This window comes from Macaca fascicularis, chromosome 1 (genome assembly GCF_037993035.2).
Source record: "Macaca fascicularis isolate 582-1 chromosome 1, T2T-MFA8v1.1".
Taxonomy (NCBI): Eukaryota; Metazoa; Chordata; class Mammalia; order Primates; family Cercopithecidae; genus Macaca; species Macaca fascicularis.
Genome location: NC_088375.1, coordinates 9,208,520 through 9,219,089, shown reverse-complemented (window position 1 = coordinate 9,219,089; position 10,570 = coordinate 9,208,520).

Sequence of the window (10,570 nt, the reverse complement as noted above, 5' to 3'; positions counted from 1 at the left end):
CTACACATTCTCCCTTACACGGGGCAACTAAATGATTAGAACATATGGACACATAGAGGGGAGTAACACAAACTGAGGCCTATGGGAGGGTGGCAGGTGGGAGAAGGTAGACGGTCAGGAAAAATAACTAATGGGTACCAGGCTTAATACCTGAGTGATGAAATAATCTGTCCAACAAACCCCCATGACACAAATTTATCTGTGTAACAAACCGGCACATGTGCCCCTGAATTTAAATAAAAGTAAAAAAAAACAAAAACAAAAACAAAAAAAACAAAAAACAAGAAGAAGAAGAAATCATAAAACTTGAGGCTTGGGATTTGTTTTTTATTTATTCATTTTGAGATGGAGTGTCACCCACTCTGTCGCCCAGGCTGGATGCAGTGGTGCAATCTTGGCTCACTGAAACCTCTGCCTCTCGGGTTCAAGCGATTCTCCTGCCTCAGCCTCTGGAGTAGCTGGGATTACAGGCATCCGCCACCACGCCTGGCTAATTTTTTGTATTTTTAGTAGAGACAGGGTTTTACCACATTGGTCAGGCTGGTCTCAAACTCCTGACCTCAGGTGATCCACCAAGCCTCAGCCTCCCAAAGTGCTGGGATTACAGGTGTGAGCCACCGCGCCTGGCCCCAAAACTTGAGGTTTCAAATATCCTAATTACCCTGATTTGATTATTGCACATTGTATGCATGTATCAAAATATAGCATTCCCCATAAATATGTATAATTATCATGTGTCAATTAAAAAAATTAAAGGAAAAAAATGATTGTAGTGGGATATTAGGGGTCCTGAAGGATATTGTTAAGGTTACTCTAAAAATGAGCCACTTGCACTTAAAAAAAAATACAATAAATTATCTTGCTAAGAGGAGAGAAGGAGAAAAGGTTGAACTTCTTGGAGGTCAATTCTATCAGTATATACATATTTAAAAAAAACACTAGCCATTGATGTAGTGTAGTCTTTTTTTTTCCTTTAAAGGAATTTGTCCTTTAAACAGGCAGGGGATCTCATGCCATTCTCGGGTCCCTCCCCCAACAGCAGCCTGCCAGGCCTGCTCCTCTGCGAGACACCATAACTGAAGTATTGCTTCTGTCGAGATATCCTACAAACAGTCACAGCTCCCACTCCCGTCTCCATCTGATTACATTTGTGGAAATTCACTGTCCATCTCCATGACCCATTTGGCTTTTTTTTTTTTTTTTTTTTCCCAAGATGAAGTCTTTCTTTGTCACCCAGGCTGGAATGCAGTGGCATGACCTCGGCTCACTGCAACCTCCGCCTCCCAGGTTCAAGCGATTCTCTTGCCTCAGCTTCCCAAGTAGCTGGGATTACAGGTGCCTCCCAATACACCCGGCTAATTTTTGTATTTTTAGTAGAGACAGGGTTTCACCATTTTGGCCAGAGAGGTCTCAAACTCCTGACCTCGTGATCCACCTTTCAAAATGTTTGAGCCTGGTACACGTTTACTTATCCCTTAATACTACATATTTGATTTAAAATTGAGAGTGACTTTACATAACGCAGAGCCCAAAATAAGAGTGATTTACAATTAAATCACTCTTTATTTCTCCCTCATGTGTAAGTCTCAACATAGGTCATCCATGAAATCACTGTTGCCTGGGTTCCTTCCACCCCACCACTCCATCCTCCTTAGGGGCACTCATCCTCATGATTAAGGATAGCAGCCTCAGCCTCCCAAAGTGCTGGGATTACAGGCGTGAGCCACCACGCCCAGCCCCCACTTGGCTTTTACAGTAACCAAAGAGGCAAGGAAAATGAGCAACGTGGGAATTGCCCGCCTGCATTTCTCAAGGGGTTGATGACACTGCCCACCCCTCAGTCTCCTCCATGGATGACGTGTTGCCTTCAGTTTACTTTCAGGAAGGAGTAGTTCTAGGAACCTCTACTTGGGCCTTCCCTTCCTAATAACCAAAATTCTTGGGTTCAGAAAACCAATGTGGGGATTCTACCAGTTGCTAAATCTACCTATTCCCATTATCCCTTCTGGAACTGGGGAGCAACCACAGGAGGAGGTCACGGTCCCACGGAACAAACTTAACCTGGGGCCAAGGCAGCTCCTCCTCCGACACCTCCAAAGCCCCTGCTTCAACTGATGGGCCACACAGCGTTTCTGATGTTGGGGACTCAAAATCCGCTCCGAACATGTAGACAAAATTCTCCAGAAAACGCGTGTAGATATCTCCCTTCTTCCAGCGTGTGGTCACAGCAGCAATTGCCTTTGACTTTGGAGCCATTTGGGGAAGCTGAGGGAAAAGATACACGGCACATATCTGAGACTCTATTGCAGGGTCATTCCTTGAAGTGCTGCAATCTCTCCCTCAGCATAGGAGCTCAGAGTCAGGCCATTGCTGGCTTATATTTCATAACTAGTTTAGAGACAGTGAATCCTCACTATAGCAACAATCGTATCTAGGATTGTTTTCTTGGTAGGCTGCCCATCAATTTCATTTGTAAGGACACCTGATCAATTATTCCTCACCACGTATCCCTGTGGTCACATTCTCTATTTCCCATCCTGCCCCCATGGCGCACTGTGTGACTGCATGCACCTTGTCTCTGACGCCCGAGCCACCTGATGGTGCTGATCTTCACTGTCCCCTACTATCATTGGCAGCAATAAAGGACAGCCATGCACAGGGCTCTTCTAAGATGCCGGCGCCTCCCTTGCCGATGCCGTGATGAAGAGTGTGAACTCTGCTTTCTCCCAGCAGGCAAGATTAGGGATGTTTGAGCAGACTGCACATCATAGCTCCATCCCACCATGCCTGTCCTTATGCATTCTGACTCTTTCCTCACTCCCTCGGCAGTATGACAAGGACATTCAAGCATTCTGACCTCATTATCTGGAGGCCATTTATAAGGCCAGAATATCAACACCACTAGCAAGTGGTCAACCCAACACTTTGAACCCAAATCCATAGTGGGCTCTCTCATGTCAATGAATTCAGTCCAATCAAGACCTTCATTTTGCTCCTTGGTCCACACCTTGTACCCACTCCTGCTCCTGCTGCCCAGGCTTTTGCCAGCATGGAACTGCAAAGTCCCATAAGCTTTCAGCATATAGTCATCTCCTCCAGGGCAGTTCTGGCAATGCTCTATCTTGGCTATTTTAACATCTATCTTCAGATCTGTCTTTTATTACGGGTTCCTAATTGTACAGTGAAACAAGATCAAGCAGTTCCTTCATTGCACAGACGACCTCCACCCTAAGTGAAGAGTGAATCTGAGGGGACAAATGGAATTTATCTGTACATCAAGCTAATAATGGATTTTTAAACAGAAATCAGAACAGTCTTTTAGAGGTAATGGATACAGGTACACTACTTTAATTGCAGTGATGGTTTTGTGGATATATGTTTCAAGACTCATGGAATTGTACATTTTAAATTGATTGGTTCTTTGTGAAATTGACTATACTTAAAAAACCTGTAAAGAAATTAAATACTAACACACCTGGGAATTTGAGCACTATATACTGATCAACATAAAATACTAAATAAACCATTCATATTGCAAAACGTATTACAAAGTCATAATGAGGAATTCCGGAAGGCTAGAATAATTATATGTAACAGTGTACTATGATTCATACACTTTATGTGTATGAATACGTGCCACGTACAATTATATGTAAGTGTATTACGAAGCTAGAGTTGAATTTCTTGAAGCTATTTCTACTTTTATTTTTATTTCTAAAGAAATATAAAACACTTTTAAACTCCGAATTTAATATGTTAACTAAGTGAAACAAAGAAGTGCAAAAATGAAAGGCTGAAGGAAGGTCTTTGGAAGTAAATGATAACACATGATAAATGAAAGGCCACCAGAGGGCAGTGCAGGACTGCTTAGAACAACGAGTGTCCCACCTCAATACTCCTACAAGCTAGCATTCAAAACACGTTTTATCATTTTACAGAATGTCTAAATAAATATTTATTTGCTATTATTCTTTAATATAATTTGAAAAATAATGAAAATTTTCCTACAAGAAACAAATCAAGGTTATCCACTAACTGGAAGATGTATCTTTTCACACATGCACATATGTAAAATTATGCAATGAGTCAAGTTGGATTTTAATACATCAAGATGTAAAAATTTAACTGCAAACAAATGAAACAACTAAATTAATAAGTAAAACTAGAAATCTTAGAAGAAAATATAGGAGCAAATCTTTAAGACCTTGAATTTGGCAAGAGTTTCTTTCTTTCTTTCTTTCTTTTTTGAGATGGAGTCTCCCTCTGTCACCCAGGCTGTAGTGCAATGGCCCGATCTCAGCTCACTGCAACCTCCACCTCCCGGGTTCAAGTGATTCTCCTGCCTCAGCCTCCTGAGTAGCTGGGATTACAGGCTCACACCACCACACCCGGTTAATTTTTGTATTTTTAGTAGAGACAGGGTTTCACCATATTGGCCAGGCAGGTCTCGAACTCCAGACCTTGAGATCTGCCCACCTTGGCCTCCCAAAATGCTGGGATTACAGGCGTGAGCCACTGCACCTGGCCAAGAGTTTCTTAAACATGTCACTGAAAACACTAGCAGTAAAAGAAAAAAAGAAAAACAGATGCATTGTATATCAACAAAATTAAAAACTTTTGAGCATCAAAACACACTCTTAAGGAAGTATAAAGACAACTCAAGACTTCAGGAAATATTACTAAGTGATAAGTCTAATAACAATTTTGTACCCAGAAAATATAATGAACTTTTACAGTTCAAGGACAGAAACACAACCAATCCAACTACTAATGGGCAAAGGACTTGCATAGACATTTCTTCAGAGAAAATGTACAATCGGTGAACAAGCACATGAAAGATGATGAGCAACGTTAGATATCAGGGAAACTAACATCAAACCAGCAATGAGATACCACTCCACGCTCACTAGGATGGCTATTACGAAACAGCAACAGGTTCTGTTATCTCAAGACCTGGAGCTGGAGCTGGAGCTGGAGCTGGAGCTGACTTGGGCTTTGGAGCTGGAGCTGGGGCCAGAGGCTGCAGTGGCTGCATGGCTGGGTCTGGTGCCGTTGCTGGGACTGCCTTAGCCCTGCAGCTGGAGCTGGTGATGGAGCTTGCAAAGGAGCTTAGGAGCTGGTGCTACGGTTGTTGCTGCTCTTGCTTTCAGCTCTGCAGATTTCCCTAGAGCAGCTGGTTAAGCCTGGAGCTGGAGCTGGTGGTGGACCTAGCCCTCACACACACTCTGGAGATGGCTTTTGAGTTTGGACTGGAGCTGCCAGAGGAAGAAAGATCAACAACATAACTGACTTTCCATGTGCCTTCCACTGACAAAAATCTTCCCTCTGCTTTTCTGAGAAGCTCAGAGAAACTCTGCACCCAGGAAGTCTTCCAGACTGCAGTCGGCCACATGATTGGGCTGAGTTTCTCATTGCTGCATCCCCTCCCCAGCTTCTGGCAGCCCTGCTCTGTGCGGTCCAGCCCTGTCCCCTTCCCACAGGCTCATGTGAACCCACCCCCAGGCCTCCTCACACTCGGGCTCTGGTTCAGTGGGCTCTGGAGGCTCCAGCTGAGCCAGGAGAAGGTGGATATGTTGCTGCAGGTCCGGGCCAGGCGTGTTGAGCTGCAGATAGGCCCCAGCACCTTGAGGGGGCAACTGTGGGGGCTGATAGAAATCACTGGAGCAAGGATCCATCCAGGTGCCCAGCACGGAGGAGACAATTCTGAGAGGGTTGGCAGGAAAGAGTAGAAGAGTCAAAGCCCTGGCCTGTCCTCTTCACTGGCCTCCCAGGGCTCCCCTGCAGGGGCTGGGCTCCTAGGCCTTTGGCCCCTTCCTGTCCAGAGGCCAGCCCCATCCGTGACCACCCTGAAGCTGGCAGTACTGGCAAAGAGGCCTAATCATCAAGGATAAATGTCACCTCCATGAGGCCTTTTCCCACCCCCTAGCCACAAAGTGGCCTTCATCTCACATTTACACACTCTGCTTTATTTCAACATTATGCTCACTCTTTTCTTCTGATCACATTTGTTTTCATGGTTTTGTCCTCTCGTTGTCCAGACCATGAGCTCTTAGAGGGCAAGGACCATGTCATTCATTCATAGAGGCTGAAGAAAGTGAGTGCTCAGGGCCTAGTTACTGAATGAATGAGTGAATGAATGAATGAGAGGATCTCGAGCCCTTCGTCCCAACGTTCCTCCCTTAGCAGCACAGGCTGTGAAGGTGGATGCTCCTAATAGGAGGTGGCAAGGGAATGACCAGAGTGACCCCTGGGTGGCTCCTCCCTGGCTCCAGTTGCTCCAGCAGAGCACGGTGGGCCCAGCCTCCCTGGTGGCTGATGCTAGCACTGCACCCAAGGGAGAAAAACCACCAACCAAAACACCTTTGTTTGAGTGACTTCAAGGGATCAGCTCTCCCTGGTTTCAAGGAACAAAGGAGCAGGAACTGCAGGATCCAGGGCATTGAGAGGGACCCCGGAAACTTTCCTTGTCCCCCTATTGCCAGCACTAGCTCTGCGGTCCATTTCACTCATCAGGCCACTTCACCACAGCCAGGGCAGTGACTATGGGCTCATCTCCAGTGAGGACTCGAGGCTGTAACAGACTGTCTTTGCCTTATTCGAGATGAGTAGTTCAGTGTTCTGCCATGTTCTTCCTTATCCCACATCTCAGTCCTCCAGTCCCCCAAGACTCTCTGTGCTGCAAAAGACTCCGAGGAAATAGAAAGCATTTTCCAAGGACCATGGAGTTCAGTAAGTCATCTACAGGGAACCTGGAGCCATACACTTTCTAAACCTGTGGGAACCTTGGGGTGACCAACTTGTAGCATCACAATATGTAAAGAGGGAAACTGAGGCCCTCTTGCCTGTAGCCCTCCTCACCCTACGGGGTCTTGTCTCAGTTGAAAGTGCCCAGAATGGTGAACATGGAACCCCAGGTACCATCGTCTTCTGACTGCAGTGAGATGGTCCCAGACCAGGCAGACCCCTGGGTACCTTTCAATGCCCCCAGCCCAGCATCCTGGCATCTCTGTCCTTCCAAGGCTATGGCCCTGGTTATGGTGCTAGGAGAGTGGGTGCTCCTGCCCCATTGCAGAGCTACCTCCAGCCTCTTTCTTATTTTTCTCTTGTCACCCTCCCCTCCGACCCATCCAGGGTCCACTTTTCCTCTTACTTCAGCCCTATGATCATCATGCATGTGGGTGCACACCCATGGGCTTGTTAAGAGGTGCAGGGCCCACATGGGAAGGCTAGGCAGGACTCCCCAGTCTTTTAGGGAACCCCACGTGAGATGGTCGAGCCCTGGCCTAGGAGGTGGGAATCCACTCTTTTCTGGACATGCCCATGCCCTATACCCTCAGCAGTCTCTGCTTCTCTATGGGACTCAGGTTCCCCAATGTCTAATGGTGGGTGTACTGGAACTATGCAGGTAGGAGCTTAGCATGGACAGTGTTACTCCCTTCACCCTGACAGGGTGAGGCAGACAGGGACTCCAGGGCCCACACAGACTCTCTTCCTGGGAAGGGCACAAGTGGACCAAGCACAGGGCCACTGGGCCTCACGTTCATGGTGGGCACGCCCACTGGGCCAGGGTGGGCTGCAGATAGTGCATCCATGAAGCCCCTCTGCACGGTGCATGGAAAAGACACCAGTGGTTCCTCCAATATCTAATCCCACATAGACTCTGCCTCCTGTAGCCAGGAAGTGTGTCAGCCTCACTTAAGTACATGGGCTTGAGCCGGGGGATAGTTCCCCTAAGAGAAACTGAGGCATGGGGACAATTAGAAGTAGACATGGACATGGGCCAACTGAAAGCCCCAGATCTTTAGAATCGTACAGAGCATCCACCCTTTCCCTCTCATGCAGACAGGACTGTGTTCCAGAGAAAGGAAGCAACCCCGAATGTGCTGTTATTTGCCAATTAATTGAAGGCAGGAAGTCCACTCTGCTTCTCAGCCCACGCACCAGCAGACTGCAGAGGGCCTTCGTCCATCGCCAGTTGGGCTGAACCGTGATGGTATCTGAGCTTCAATTTTCCTTTTGGTCAGTTACACCTACAAATCTGATAGACCTTCGTGCCATGGCCTCTTCACAGAAACCTCTCCGTCAGAAAAAGCTCTCTTTTTAACACCTGAGCAGGACGAATGCAGCAGCTCTCTAAATGAGAACTCTCTAAGGACCTGCTTCGACATAGGCCGGGGTCCTGCAGGGGCCAGGAATGCTAACTGCGCATGCGCTAGCCGGAAAGCTGCCGCGAGCCCCCAGTCCTTGTGCCAGGTGTCTGGCCCCAGGGACTCAGCAGTGTGGGCTTTAGAGCGGTTCTCAGGACTTCCCGGAAAGGCTGGGGACGTATACATTTACGCCAGCCAAAAAGAACCCCTTCTCCTCTGTTCTCTGAAGTTCAGAAGGGTGGAGAGTGGATAGGACTTGAATGGGGGACCCCCTGATACAGCAAGGTCCCTCTGGCTTTTACCTTTTAACCCATTGCCATCCACCCGGGCACAAGGCAGGTTGTGGCCCTTGGCTGTCAGATATGTAGCATGGCACAGATGGGCAGCAGAATTCCCGGCCCCCATTCTTATCCCAGAATGGCTGGAGCAGCAGGACCCTGACACTTCACACGCGAACCTGGATAAAAGGCTCCCATGGGCTCTCTCTCTAGCCAACCCCCTGGGTGCAATATTCAGAAGTGCTCCCTGAGGTTCCAACCCCCGCTGTGCCCCACCCGTGGCAGAGTAAACCTACTTCCTCCAGACTCACTTGACAGGGACAGACCAAGAAGGAAAGCGGCCCTTACTCCAGGACTCCGTGGTGATATCTGCATCAGCACACCAGCCGGGGGCCTGCACTCAGCGGGGTCTCAGGCCATCCCGCAGCTCATCAGCAGTGCTCAAAGGAATCGTGGGTGTCAACCACCAGTCCAGGGAGCCTCATGCAGAAAGAGGGACACAAACACTACCTGTGCATATATGCACATATATAGTGTATAGAGTTATATTTATATATGTATATACGTATACACACACATATATAAACATGTTATGAATGTGAAGAAGCACGCTGATCATCTGCATGGAGGATCTCATTAAAAAAATAAATAACATACCATATAAACATGCATGCACACATTTATGTAAATGAATGTGAATGTGAGACAGTGACAGAGACTGGCAGAGAAAGAGAAAATGAGAGAGACAGGGGCTGAGAGATCTGGCCAAACCATTTAACATGGTCAGATTTGGTGGTAGGACATTGAAAATATTTTATTTTCTCCTCTAAGTGATACTGAAATATTTTTTAATGTTCGTATTATTTTTATAATTATGAACAGATAAACATCATATATGTACATATACAGTAAACAAAACTCCACAGAAAAACACCCATTCACACACAGAGACATTCTGCCAAGGGCCCAATCTGCCCTCTCTGCATGAGCCGGCAGCAAGGGAATAAGGAAATGCCACAGGATCACATCATTGCCTCTTCCAGGAGCCCCTCAGCTGACAGCCAGCCCCCTGCCCTGTCCTTGTTTCTAGGCACTGCTCAAATGCCATCCCCCTGGAGTGGAGGAGCTGATCTCTTCACCTGAACACATTATTGAGCTGTCACTTGTCCCCATCAGACTGGCAGGTTTGCATGTCAGGTGACGACCAGCACTGGTGAGAATGTGGGAAGCAGAGGCCTCAGGAGATGCCCTGGGAGAGTTGTTTAGGGATACGCCTCTCTTGAGCTGGCAGCGTCTATCAAAGCTCTAAACCGCTGCCTCTGTAGCCAGCAGTGATAACCCTGGGACTTCATCCCGTAGACATTGGTGCACCTTGTTTCAAGATTTATTGTTAAGACTCTTCATCACATCACAGGTTGAAATAACAAGGAATTGGAAACATCATTAACATTCACATAGAGAGGATGGGTGAAGAAAATTGCGTCCGTGTAACCAGGGAATGCCAAGCAGCTGCTGAGGTGGGCATGGTGGGTCTCTGTGCCCACATGGGAAAGACTGCAAGGAAATTGATGTGAAAAAGTGCAGCATTGAGGATCTTATTTTTTTTAAAAATAAAATATACCGTGTAAACATACAGGCACACATATATGTAAATGAATGTGCATATGAGGCAGTGAGACAGACTGACGGGGAAGGAGAGAGACAGTGAGAGACAGAGCCTGAGAGAGGTGGCCAAACCATTTACTGATGATCAGATTTGGTGGTGGGACATTGAAAATATTTTATTTTCTCCTTTAAGTAAAACTTAAATATTTTAGAATGTTCGTCTTATCTTTATAATTATGAAAAGTTCACATCATATTAAATACTATCCATTTAACATTCACTACTAAATAATTCACTATTAAATAAATAAATATTAAATTCACTATTAAATAATTGATGTGTATCACCTAGTTTTAATTTTTATAGACATTTTATTACAAAGCCAAAAATATGTAATATATTAATAGTAAAAGAAGGAATTCAACATTAATGAAAAATAAAATAAAAGATCTAGTCCCTCCACCCAGACACAGTGCCCTCCCCACGAGATGCTCCTCCTCCTGTCCTGGCCCTCCTTGTGTAGCCCATGCGCCTCTGTGA